This window comes from Phascolarctos cinereus, unplaced genomic scaffold (assembly GCF_003287225.1).
Source record: "Phascolarctos cinereus isolate Bilbo 61053 unplaced genomic scaffold, phaCin_HiC Scaffold_726;HRSCAF=1367, whole genome shotgun sequence".
Taxonomy (NCBI): Eukaryota; Metazoa; Chordata; class Mammalia; order Diprotodontia; family Phascolarctidae; genus Phascolarctos; species Phascolarctos cinereus.
In genome coordinates, this window is record NW_027556098.1 from 298,686,754 (window position 1) to 298,700,817 (window position 14,064).

The following is a 14,064-nucleotide window of genomic DNA, read 5'->3' on the forward strand; positions in this document are numbered from 1 at the left end:
AATAAAACATTCAGTTCTTCTGCATTATACTTTATAGATTAAAATATAAGATCTTCCAGTAAATAGAGCATAAGCTTCCTAAAGGCAGGAACTATTTTCTCTTTTTTCTTTTTTTTTTTATCCTCAGGACTTAGCATAGTGTCTGGCACATGTGAATTGCTTAATTATGTTTGTTGAATTGAGTTCTTTTTTTTAATGTATTTATTAAAAAATATTTATTGGCATCATATTTGTATCCCCAAATTTCCCCCAGTATCTCTCTCCCTTCATCCTAGAGGACTATTTCAGATGATATTTTAAAGGCAAAACAAAAAGAAAAATAAGAGGAAAAAATTCAGTATAACTCATCAATATATCAGAAAAAAGTCTGAAAATATATTCAGTAAACCACACTCATCAACCTCCCATCTCTCCAAAGGGCTGGAGTGGAAGTGTCTTCTCATATCTCTTCTTTCAAGCTATGCTTGTTCTTGTATTTTATAATATTCAATCTTGATTTTTTTGTGGCTGCTTTTTTTGTTTATGTCATTGTAGTCATTGTGTATGTTGCTTTTTTGACTTTGTTTACTTTCTTCTGCATCAGTTCATATAGCTCCCTGTATTCACCACATTCATAATTTTATAACATATTAATATTCCATTACATTCATGCACCAATGTCTATTCATTCCTCAATTAATGGGCATCTCCCTTGTTTCCAAGTCTTTGCCATCACAAAAAAAAAATGCTGGTATAAATATTTTGGTGTATATGAGTGCTTTCTATATGTTTAATTTAATTTTGATTCTAAATCCAGCCCTCTTTCCAATATAACACTCTGTCTCCTGAAAGAGAATTCTCTCATTTCTTTGTATTTCCCAAAGAAGTTAATAAATTGACCAGTTTAGTACAGTGAAAAGAGTATTGACTCTGGAACCAGGGAACCCGGGTTCAAGTCCTGCCTCTAGCATTTATTAACTTTGTGACTTAGGTAAGTCATATCACTGCCCTGCAACTCAGTTTCCTCACCAATAAAATGAGGGAGTTAGACAAGGCGGCTTCTCAGGGCCTTTACAATTCTAATTCTATTACTTTTCCTCAATTTTAAACCCTGATTGCTGATTTCAGTTCATGGGTATGGATAACTCTAACATGGCAACAACAAGTCTTGTTTCAATCATCTGGTCTAATGTTAACCTTTGCCCTCCTTACTTAATGCTTCTTTTGAGATCCAGCTCACAATTAGTTTGTTTCTCTCTTTCCTGAAGGATTATCCTTAGTATTGCTAAAAACAAGTGAACAAAAACGTACAGCACTGCTTTCTCCAGTTTACATCTTACTTTTCAATCTAAATATATGGCATATATTTCACAATAGAAATGTCGACTAATTCACAAATGTTTCTTGGGAAACCCCTATCATGAAAATTCAATGTTATAGGGAGAAAGAGTTAAGAGATGAGTCACCAGAAGGGGCAGAAAATCAAACATGAAATAAAGTGGAAAATGTCAATAGAAGGGAGTTCCTTGGGAACAAAGTGTATTCTTTTTATTTTGGCTTGATAGCTTTGATCTTCAAGGTAATTTGGGAAAGTCACCTATTAAAAGTATCACAACTCATTCATCTCTTTGCCATTTTATTTAAATGATGTTGAAATTTCTTTGCTTATCAATAATTCCATGGCTTCTGGACTTGTTATCTACAGCATATGCCTGTTCAGTTGTCTGATGTGGAAGGGGAAAGAGAAGGGAGCTGCCGACCACTTCAATGTTAAGGTCACCCAGTTTAATAGGAATATGAATTAAAGAAATTAACTAACAGTTAATTGGAGATCAATGCCATTATTGGCAATGTATACCATAAACCAATTAAATTAATGTTCCGTAAGTTACAGTTTCCTTCATTACTTCTGATCATTTGCAAGATGAATTTCTTCAAGACTAAAATCAGGTTCTTGGAAAAATACTGTTATTGTTATTGTTCAGTTATTTCAGTGACCTACTCTTTGTGACCCTATTTGGGACTTTCTTGGCAATGATACTGGAGTGGTTTGCCATTTCCTTCTCCAGTTCATTTTATAGATAAGGAAACTGAGGCAAATAGGGTTAAATGACTTGCCCAAGAGTCACATAGCTATTAAGTGTCTGAGGTCAGATCTGAATTACAACTACTATGCCACCTAGCTGCCCCTAGAAAAATATTAAGTCCCCCCAACCCTAACAATATCAGTTGAATCTCCAAATATCATGATGCTCAGAAAGCCATCTCATGGCCTCTGGAGTTAGATGGAATGTACTTTCAAAGAACTTGTTGCCTCTGGGTATAAGAGAGAAATGAAGAACTACTTCCATATTTGGCAAAATACTGAAGTGTCACTGCATTGATTGAATAAAGCTGACTAATATAAAGGTAATGAAGAGTATTTATGCAACACCTACCATGGCAGAAGCTCAAAACATTACCCAAACATCATCAACTAAATAAAATAATCACATGTTAAGAGGTGATATAATAAAAATGGACAAAGCCCAAATTCTCTTAACAGGAAATTTCCATTACACTAATAAGCCACTTCTGAGCTTAACAATACAATGGAAATTAAGATTAAAAAGATGACCCTGAGGTACTTCAAGATGATGAAGTGTCTTCTGAATCACTAGAGAAAAAGTAAGTGATGTTCATTATTGAAATCTATCATGCACTTAGCTATCAAACTTATCTTCCTAAAGCAAAGTTTGATATGTTATCCCTTTATCCAATCAACTCCAGTGGCTCCCTATTGTCTTCAGGATCAAATATGAACTCCTCTCTTTGGTATCCAAAGCCTTATTCCGCCCATACCCCTTTCCATTCTTCTTACACCTTGCATTTTGCATGTATTCTACAATGCAATGACACTGGCCTCCTTAAGGTTCCACACACAAGACACTCTATCTTCTGACTCTGGTCACTTTCCTTAGCTATCTCCCATCCTGGAATGCTCTCCTGCTTCATCTCCACCTCCTAGTTTCCCTAGATTCCTTCAAGTCACAGCTAAAATCCTGTCTTCATCGAGAAGCTGTTTTCTCAAGTCTTTCTTGATTCCAGTGCTATTCCTCTGTTGATTTTCTTCAATTTATCCTATATATGTATCTTTTCTGTACATAGATGCATGTTTTCTCCCCATTGGATTGTTAGCTCCTTGAAAACAAAGACCTTTCTTTATAGCAACAGTGCTTATCACAGTGCCTGGCACATAGTAGACACTGGATAAATGTTTATTGACTGACTAAATGACTGAATTCCCCACGTGTATAATAAGGTGTTTGGAATAAATGGCCCCCAAGGTCCCCTCTATGTCTATATATACAATTCTATGATCTACTCTAATTTAGAATTGTAGAAGTAGCATATCATAGTGAAAAGAATACTAGGTGTGAATTCAAAGGACCTTAATTTCTATCCAGATTCTGCTACTAACTTCTTTTGACAAGTTCCTTAACTTTCCTGGGCTTTGGTTTTCTCAGATGTAAAACAGGAGTTCGATTAAATGCTACTTAAGATACCTTGCAGTTTGAAACCTAATATCCTTGGAGTTATACTTTTAAATTATATTAAATTTATTATTTGGGGTATATATATATACATATATATGTATATATATACACACACACACACACACACACACACACATGCACACACATATATGCTATACAAGATACAACATTGTTCTGTTTAGTTTCAAAAAACCATATATGGGGGCTAAAATAATGTCTTTTCTAAAATAATCAGTAAGAACATCCTCTGTGCTTGGAAATGAGGCATCATGAGGAACGCAGTTTGTTTCCCCTTAAAAGAGGATTCTTCCAAATAAAATCTTTTCATAGCTGTCAATACTGAGGTCATTTGGTAATATTTACTAAAGAGTGGAATAATAACAAAGCAAGATATACTGGACACTGGACTTGGAATCAGAAAATCTGGGTTCAAATCCTACCTCAGATATTGACTAGCTGTGTAATCCTGGGCAAGTAAATCATTTAACTTCCATTTACCTCAGTTTCCCCAACTGAACACAATAGTCTCTAAGGTCCCTCCTAGTTATAAAATGTAAGATCCTATGACCTTGTCATAGGCACAATGGCAAAAATAGTGATTGTCAGGCAGAGCAACATTTACTAAATAGCTACTACTATGAAAAGAAAGATATGGTGTTCCTGCTTTCAGATTGCTGACACCTTTGTTAAGAAAGACATGGTCACTCACTACCACCTGTCCATTGAGACAGGCCCTCAATAACTACTTGTTGAGCTACTGCCCAGGCAGAATGAACTTGATTGGTATCTGAGAGCTTTTGATCAGCATGATAAAATGATGATGCTCCAAATTCATCATTTGAAAAGGGATTTTTTATTATTTTTAAAGGAAATGGGCATGCTTTTGGAGAAAAATATTTTCCTGGTAAGACAAATGGTTTTTTTATTAACCAAATAATCCTTAGAACTGTCATTATAGACAATATAGTTAACTTTTCATATAATGCTCTATAATTCGTTTTTGTTCAGTTGTTTTAATTGTGGCAAAGATAATGAAGTGATTTACCATTTCCTTCTCCAGCTCATTTTACAGATGAGAAAACTAAGGCAAATGGGGCAAAGTGACTTACCTAAGGTCACACAACCTGTAAGTGTCTGAGGGTCACATTTGAACTCAGGTCCTCTGGTCTCCAAACCAGCATCTTATCAGCTGTGACACCTAACTGTCTGCTCTATAATTACAAAGCTATAAATTCAAGCCTAACAAAACACCATAAGGAAAGTAGTGTTAGTATTATCCCCATTTTGTAGAAGGAGAAAATAAGGCTAAGGAACATTGTGAAAAAAACCCAATATTTTGCACACCAATTCCAGTGCTTTTTACCAAGATGACACATTTAGAAACAAGTTGACTCAGAAGTTGGATTCCACTGAAGTAAGAGCTTACAACAGCTTACTTCCCTTAAGTGAAGTTTATAGGTTAAAAAACACATTGAATACCTGTTACTTCTAACTCACTTTCCAGCCTGCTCTACTTCCACAATGGCTGTCCTTGAAAATGACTCCACCCTGAGGCCTACTTGTTGAGTGGTGAATCACTACCCAGAACCATAATATGGTGAGAAGAGACACTGCTCCCTTCACTTTTGGTTCACTCTCCAACCCAGTCCATTTCCACAAAAGTAGCCTTATCTCCTTCTTTCCTCCTTCACTTCTACCCTTCCTTTCCCCCCTTTTTCTGTTTCATTTTATGTTTTATCTTCCTCTATTAGAATGTAAGCTCCTTGAGAACAGGGACCGTCTTTTATTTTTCTTTTTGTATCCCTAGTTCTTAGCACAGTGCCTGGAATACAATGGCTGCTTAATAAATGCTCAGTCTATCAGTTCATCCAACATATCTTTCTAGGCTGATTTCACATGATTTCTCCTAACATACTCTACATGTTCAATTCCAATTGGCTTACTTTTGGCTCCTTTTATATGACATTCTGGATACAATGTAGATTTTTAAAATCAGAGTCTTCTCTTTCTGACTTTCCTTCTGCCAAAAAAAGTAAAAAAAGTCTCCAAAGGAGATTATCACAATCTATATATTTTTGAAACTTAATGGCAAAATCACCTAGTAGTTCAAACACTCACAGAATAATAAAATATTAGACCTGAAAGAAGCCTTTGAGATTCAAATTTAGTCCCAAACTCTCATATATATAAATGAGGAAAGTGGAGCTCAGAAAGTGTGGGAATTACCCAAATTCAAACAGCAAATTAGTGGCAAAACCAGTTTAAGGACCCAGGTGTCCAAACTCCAGAGAATCTTCTATTAGACCATTTGAGATTCTTAAGAATATTTTCCAGATCTTTGTAGAGTCTTATATTTTACTGGTCTAGATTTCTTTTTTTTTCCTCCCTTTCTGCTGGCTCTATCTACATAAGGAAATTTTCCGGTGTTTATTTGACTAGATGGGAGGAAAACAGAAATAAAAAGAAATTTTGTTCTCCAAACCCATATATTTCTGTTCTGACAACTAGAGAAGAGAGGGCACTGATCCCAAAAGAGCAACAGCATATCCTTAGCTTGATTTATTCCTTCTAAAGCAAGTAATAAAATGTGAGGTCCAGAAATGAATCCTCTTGTAGTGAATGAAGGTCTCTGCTTCCCAGTCTAGCAGAACAAGCTAAAGTAACAGCCTTGCTTAATAATCAGAATAGGAACAGTAGGATTAAATAGTCTCACATTTTAAAATATAATCCATATAAATAATAATAAACACTGAGGGGGGGACCCTATTTTGTTGTGGGCTCAGTTAAAACAGTGTGTTATAATATTGAATATTTTTAATGAGCATATGTAATGAAAGTAATGAATGAAAATTTTCTTTATGAAAGAAGGAAGGCAGGTTTCTAAAATGAGTGGGAAAAATACACATGTACTCATTTTCCATTGCCTAAATAAATACAACGGTCAATCAAAACCTAGGAAAAACAAACTTTCCAAAAACTGGATATTTAGATGCAACAGGAAAAAAAATCAGTTCTTCCAGACAATAAAAAAAGAAAAACCAATATAATTCTAAAGACCCTCTCCCTGCCCAGCCTTGCCGTATAACCCTAGGCAAGTCATTTCATTTCTCTGGGCCCCTATTTCCTTCTCTTTAAAATGAAACTGGGCTAGCTAAGGGACCAACAAAGTAGGCCTGTACAGGCCAGAGTTTCCTAATCCATTAAGCTAGATGGTTCTGAGGAATCATTCTTGCTCTACTATTTTTCTATGATTCTAAGTCTTCTTTGTTAGGTTAAGCTATTGTACTATCCATTGCTTCCTTTATCAAACATTTATTGAATACTTTCTATAAATAGAGTCGTGTTTTAGGTGCCATAAGGTATATAAAGAAAATGGTGACTGTCATCATTGAGCTTTCAATCTAGCCCAGGAGATAAGAAATATACACAAACGTCTATGGAAGGGAAAAGACTGAGGGACCAAGTGTTTTGGAAAATCAAAGGAGGCTTTATCTTGCTCAACTATTGTATGAAGTCACAATTTTCAAAAACTGATTTTACATTTAATCATAGCAATTGGATGTAGATACTTGCCAAATTTCAAACACATGAGTTAACCCTAGAAATATGACACAACCTGTTTACACCTACCATTCATTTTTCCACCATATCTTAGATCAGTTTTAATTTTTATTCTTCAGAGATCACTATTTTCCATTATTTGTGTTGTTGATTGTTTAGTCATTTTTCATTTGTATCCAAATGTGGCCACTTTGGGGGGTTTTCTTGGCAAAGATGCTGGAATGATTTGTCATTTCCTTTTCCAACTTATTTTATAGATAAAGAAACTGAGGCAAATGGGGTTAAGTGACTTGCCCAGGGTCACACAACTAGTAAGTGTATGAGGCCAGATTTGAACTCAGGTCTTCCTGATTCCAAACCTGGAGTTCTATCCACTGCACCATCTAGAAGCCACTCTATTATTTGTAGCCATATAGTATTACTGAGAAAATATTTCGGTTGAGGAGATAGACTTTACTGCAATGAACAACTTAGGCTCATAATAATACCCAGCTTGTTCTGAAACAAAATTATCTCTATTGTTGCATATGTCACAAAACCATGTATTATTTTTACAGATGCATGAGATATAACTTGTTAGAGAGTCTTTAAAGCAGCATTTTTTTTCTCCCATGTTAAATGTTTTTAAAAATCAACAAACACATCCAACATGGGAAGGTAACAAGAAGCTTTCTTTTACAGCAGTCTTCACAGTTGTACAATTGACTGAGGTGTGAAGACTGCTGTAAAACTTTGAATGAGCTGTTGGGGCCACCTGGAAGACCACAAAGGCTCATCACACTTACCAGTCATTTGTTCACTCCCTACTTAGGCTTGTACATTGAAAACACTAGTCCAGGAATGGTAGCCAGATACAATACAATGCAGATTACAAGAATATACAGAAAAAGCTAGCTGTAAAGAAAAGCTGAATGGAAATCTGCATGCAGTTCTCTATATCACTACCTCTAAAACAAAATCTACCATTCTTTGGATTTCATTTCCCTTTTCCTTCCAAAAGCAGAGTTCTCTTACCTTTCTGTACTTCTTAAACCTTACTCCCCACCATGTACTCTACAAACCTGTTACACTTGCCTCCTTGCTGTTTTTCATGCAAGACACTTCATCTTCAGACTCTAAGCATCTTCACTGGATGTTTCCCATGCCTGAATATTCTTCTTCGTCAAATCTACAACCTGTCTTCCTTTCAAATCCTTGGCTTCCTTCTTTCCTTTTAGCTTCCTGTTAAAATATATATTTGAGAGCAGGGCTTCACTCACAACTCTTTCAGCACTTCTTATCTATGGGTTGCCATCCCAGGATCATGACCTACAGTTTAAGAAGCACTGTTCTAGAGGAAGCCCTTCCTGATTCCCCCTTTAAAGCTAGTGCCTTTTCTCTATTTCCAATTTATCCTACATGTGTAGCACTTGTACAGGGTTTTTTGTTTTGTTTTGTTTTGTTTTGGGGGGGAGGTTGCATGTTGTTATTCCTGTTAGACTCTGAGCTCCTTGAGAACAGGAACTGTCTTTTGTCTTTCTTTATTTCCACAGTGTTTAGCACTATGATGTATCTGGTACATCATAGGCAATTAATAATTGTTTGTTGACTGACAGGTTGACTATCTTGTGAAGCACTCAACCACTGAGGTTTCCTTAAAATTTTGATACATCTAGGAAAGGCAGGGTGGTGTAGTGGTTAAAAATCAACAAGATCTATCAGAGTTCAAGAAACATCTCTAATACATTCTTGTTGCATGACCCTTGGAAAGTCAATTAACCTCTCAACCTCTATGCAATTCTTTAAAACTATAAATTGCAAAGAAGGTTTTAAATAGCATGGATAGAGGGAATTTTCTCATACAGGAGTTCCCTACATCCGTGAAATCACAGGTCTGGTACCTATCTCTGTTAAGTTTACTTAACTTAAGTTTACATGCAAGGAAGAGATCAGAATAAAGGTAAATATTTTCTGGCATTTATGGATATTAGCAGGATTTAACTCAATTTGAGAAGCAGAATGACAGAATCCTAGAACCTCCGAATTCCAAAGGACTTCAGAGGCCATCTGGTACCAACACAAGTATCTCTCACCCTCCAGAATCCCTAGCAAATGGTCATCCAGCCTTTCCTTGAAGACTATTCATGAGTAGAAACCTGCTCTGCTGAGTAATTACTGCTAAGGAACTCATTCCACTTTGGGAAATCTTAGTATATTATCCTTATAATAAATCTGAACTTGTTTCTGTCTTCTACCTTTTTATTCATTCAGTCATTCATTTACTCATTCATATAGACACAGATTAAATATTCTAGTACTTTCCATGAATAAAGCCCCCTTTGGGTTGCCCCTTTAGGAAAAAAAATATAACGAAGTAAGTTATTGTCTTTGCCATTATGGAGCTTTCAACTTAGTCTAGGAGATAAGGCATTTACATAATAATTGTAATTCAAAGTAGACCAGGAAAGCACTATCCTTTGGGGCCAATCAAAATCTATCTATCAATTAATCAAGTATTCATTAAGTACCTATTATGTCTAATTCCCATTCTATATGACAGTACTTTCAATATTTGAAAGATAACTATAATGTTCACACTAATTCTTCTGTTTCCCAGCCTAGTTCCCTAGATCCCTAGTTCCATGAAATGATCTTCATGTGGCATGAAGACAATTCATTATTCTGTTCAGTATCCTCCAGATACTCTCTAGCTTATCAATGTCCTTCATAAAAGGTTCAGTCCTACCCAGGACTGAACACAATATCCTAAATACAATACAACCAGGGAAGGATACATTAAATGAATAAAAGAATGACTGAATGAAAAGTTATGTTTCAAGTGCTACTATGTGTCAATGCTGGGGATACAAATACAAAGAGGAGACAGTTCCTGACCTCAAGGAGTTTATATTCTAGTATAACAGAAGTTCTTAATCTGGGATCTGTGAACTTCCTTTTCAAAATCATTTTGATAACTGTGTCTCAGCATAATTAATTTTCTATATGGTCCAATGTATTTAATTTCATGCATTTAAAAGCATTCTGAGAAGGGTTTTGTTGGGCTTTGTTGGCCTTTCAAAGGAAGGTTATGATACAAGTAAAGTTAAAATTTTCTGTAATAGAGATTTACAACACATAGGTTATGGGGACCAGGGAAGAGGACCTTGGCTTAGAAAGGTACTAGAGTGGTGAGTAGAGATATTGGAAAGTCCATTGATACTTCAAAGATAGCCCCCTAGCACAATGCCTCTTACTTAATACTTATTTGTTGAATTAATTCAAATCTCTGTGTGTGTTCTTATCTGACTGATTTCTGACCACTGTATTCATAGGTACATCTTTTTGCTTGTTTTACTCTGATACATTTGTAAAAATCAGCCTGAAAAGTTTCTTTACTGAGGAATATACTCCCCTTACCCTCAGGAGGGATGAAATAGAGGTCAGAATCAGTCTCCAGTCTACTGACTCTTGGCCAGTCCTGATGGAGTGACTGGCATTCAGTTAGTCATGTGCAGCACATGTATCATAGTAGCAGGCTGACCTAGGACCCATAAGTTGTTACGTTGATAGAAGTGCATAAATGTACTCCCAACATTCTTTATCTTGATGTCAACCAATTATAGAGGAATAAGTGAGAAACTCTGCCTTTCATCCATGGGTGCAAAAGTGCACTGTTATTGCACTGCTGCCTTCACACATGGAGGTTATATGTAACCCAACGGTAAAGTCAAAATCAACATGGGGAGCAAAGTAGTTTTTTTTTTCTTACTGTGCCAACTCTGAAATGCATCTGACAGTCATACATTGTGTTATTTGTAATTGCCACACAGGGACACATCCTAGAATTGGGGCTCAGGGCAACAAAGGTGAGAACTAATGGAAATCATAACCTTTTAAAATTGAGGGAGGAGGAAAATTATATGCCTCAGTTCCTTCATTATGCTCCAAGGGAACAGGGACTCCAATCTTTTTCATTTGCTGGTTTTCCCTGCTAAAAGGATTCTGATGTTCCTGTGAGCTCTTGAACAAAAAGCTTTCTTTTTTTTTAATTTTAGTTTTTGAAGCATAATCCCCAAATAAAAGCTATGCCCTCAGAGTGCTAAGGAACATGAACAGGCTATTGTTCTGTGTAATTGTGCCTTTAATCAGGGTTGGAAATTAGAAAATTGGAGCCAAAGCAGAAGGATGCAAAAGAAGGAGGAGAGTGCACCCAGGTTATACAACCCATTGCTATTCTTGCCTGATCATTTACAGCCAATTTGAAAAATGTATCTAAGTTTCAGTCAGAGTCTGATAAAGCATTAGAACACAGCGATTGAAAGTGGTTGAATAACCCTAGCTTCAAGGTCTCTAAGAGAAATTTTCATGCAGGCAAAATGGAAATCTTACCCATCCTTCACGCCCCAGCTCATAAGATCACTGAATTAGAGCTACAATGGACCTTAGAGGTCATTAAGTCCAACCTCCTCATTTTACAGATGAGGAAACTAAGTCACAGAGAGGTGAAGTGACTTGCCACAGTCACACAGCTAGTAAGACTCTAAGGTAGGATTTGAACCCAAGTCTTCCTAAGTCTAATGCCCTATCCACTGTGCCACAAAGCCCTTCAATAATCTTCATAAAGCTTTCTCAGATTACTCTAACCCTCATTTGAACTCACTCCCCTCTGAACTTTTACAATGCTTATCATTTGCACTTCACAATCTATACAGTATTGTATATTTCATTGGTATTAGTCTTAACTACCTCCCTCAACTGGACTACAAGCTCTTTAAGGGCAGTGACCACAGATATGCCCCTATACAAGTTAAGACAGGGGTGAGGAACCTGTAGCTTTAAAGATGCATGTGGCCCTCTAAGCCCTCAAGTGCAGCCCTTTGTCTGAATCCAAATTTCACAGAACAAATCCTTTTAATAAAAGGATTTGTTCTGTAAAACTTGGACCCTGTCAAAAGGCCACACCCAAGGACTAGAAGGCCACATGTGGCCTCAAGGACAAAGGTTCCCCACCTCTCAATGGTGTCCAGAAACACTGGGCTCACACTAGAATTCAATATATACTTTTGACTTGAGTCTTCATTTCTCCAAAGCCACAAACTACAAAATAATCTCCCTGCCTCTGATCTCTCCCTTTTCCAATTCATCCTTCACAAAAAATAAAAACAATCTTTCTAGGACTTAGATCTGTTTAAACTGTTGCCAATTACAGGTTCTGCCAGTACTATCTGAATAGCCTGCAGTGGTTACCTATTGACCTTGGGATAAAATGCAAACACTTCTCAGCCCAGTGTTTAAGATACTCCACAATATGACTCTAAACAACCTTTCCAAACTTATGTGACATTATTGGGCTTGAATTCCTGCCAGGTCAGATCCTTATTTGCTCCCAAAATTCAGCATATCTCCCTCCTCAATACATTTTCACAGGCTATTGCTTAACCCTTTTCATTCCAACTCTCAGAGTCTTTACACACAGGACAAATGCTAGCCCTTGTTCAAAGTTTTTCTAAAAAGTGTTCTTTTCCTCAAATAAGAAGCATTTATTAAGTGCCTACTATGAGTCTGGCCTTGGGATAAGCACAGGAAATACGAAGAAGGAGCTCACCATCTAATGGTCTAAATATTCCACTCAGTTTGATCTTTATTCTCAACCTCATAACCAAAACTACTAGGATATCTGACAATAAGTACCTATACCATACTTGCCAAATAGTCTCCACTATTTTGGCATAAGAATAATATTTATCTGGGCAGTAATGATGATAACCAAGATTAACAAGACTTCATATCCTCTTCTTAAATAGCATACACCTGATAAGCAGCTTCCAGTTCTACTGTTCTGCTTTATGTGTCATTCTTTTTCTCTAATTGTATATAACATTGAACTGAGTTGAAGTCAATGTAGGTATTAAATAGAGAATCTATTTTATAAGAGGCCACAATATTATGTAACTACCAAGGACAGAGTATGAAAGATACCTTACACAGAGCATTTCAAATGTCAGGGAATTCATTCCAGTTCCCTCTGGGTTAAGGTCAAATCCCAGAGAATTTTTTTCCCAGAGGTGTCACAATAGTAACATATTTAAACTGTTGCCAATTACAGGTTCTGCCAGTACTATCTGAATGAACATATTTCTATGATTAGCATATTAACTTTTCATAACTAAATGGACATCCACTATCTAGAAATGATCCTAAATGCGGAAAGTTCCTGATACTAAAGCAATAAATTCAGCTAAGACCTAGTTAGACCATAGGAAGGCTTCAAGTACTATTCAGTGACAGGCTTTATTCTGGGCACCCAAGGACCAGCTTAGGTAAGTTTGAAGAGGCTTGTCACCAGGTTATCTATAGATTGATCTTTTTTTTTTTGTCCACATGAGCTGTTTTAAAATTGTTATTGATATTATTTCTTGTTATAATCATTTGCATATAGATCCATCCCCTCTACCCATCTTGTATAAGGACAAATAAAAAGAGAGAAATAGCAGTTCAGCAAAACCAACCAGTATATCAACTATGTCTGAGGACACATTGGTTCTTAAAGATAATCTTCCAAATTGTTGAAGGGTCGCTATGTACATAGAGGGAGGGAATTCCTTCACTAAAGGAAACCATGATGAACTTTAGTATGAAAGGAACTCAGACACTCTTAAGTTTTTTAAAATACCTTCATTTCTTGAGTAATATAAACATTGCCCTTATAATATCATTTATACATGGTATTATTTATGTTTCATATTTGGCTGTCAATGTAATCATTCCACAAGAGGCTCCTAATAATGAAATCTATTTCAGTATGAAGTTCATGTGAGTAGAGTGTGGGAAGATTATCTATAAAGTTACAAAAAGATTACATTTTAGGAAATCATTTGTATCCTTTATATCACATGTAATGATAGAATAGACCCTTTTCAATCTATCAATTAATATTTTGCATGTATAAAGAAGTACAGAGCTACATTTGATTTCACTTGCTATCAGTCTACAAAATTCCCCAATATGT

General features: G+C 36.1%; 1 protein-coding gene across 1 annotated transcript in view; it reads right to left on the reverse strand.

Annotated features, from left to right (window-relative positions):
- The window catches only part of GUCY1A2 (guanylate cyclase 1 soluble subunit alpha 2), a 433,766-nt gene that overhangs the window by 333,765 nt on the left and 85,937 nt on the right, over positions 1–14,064 (reverse strand).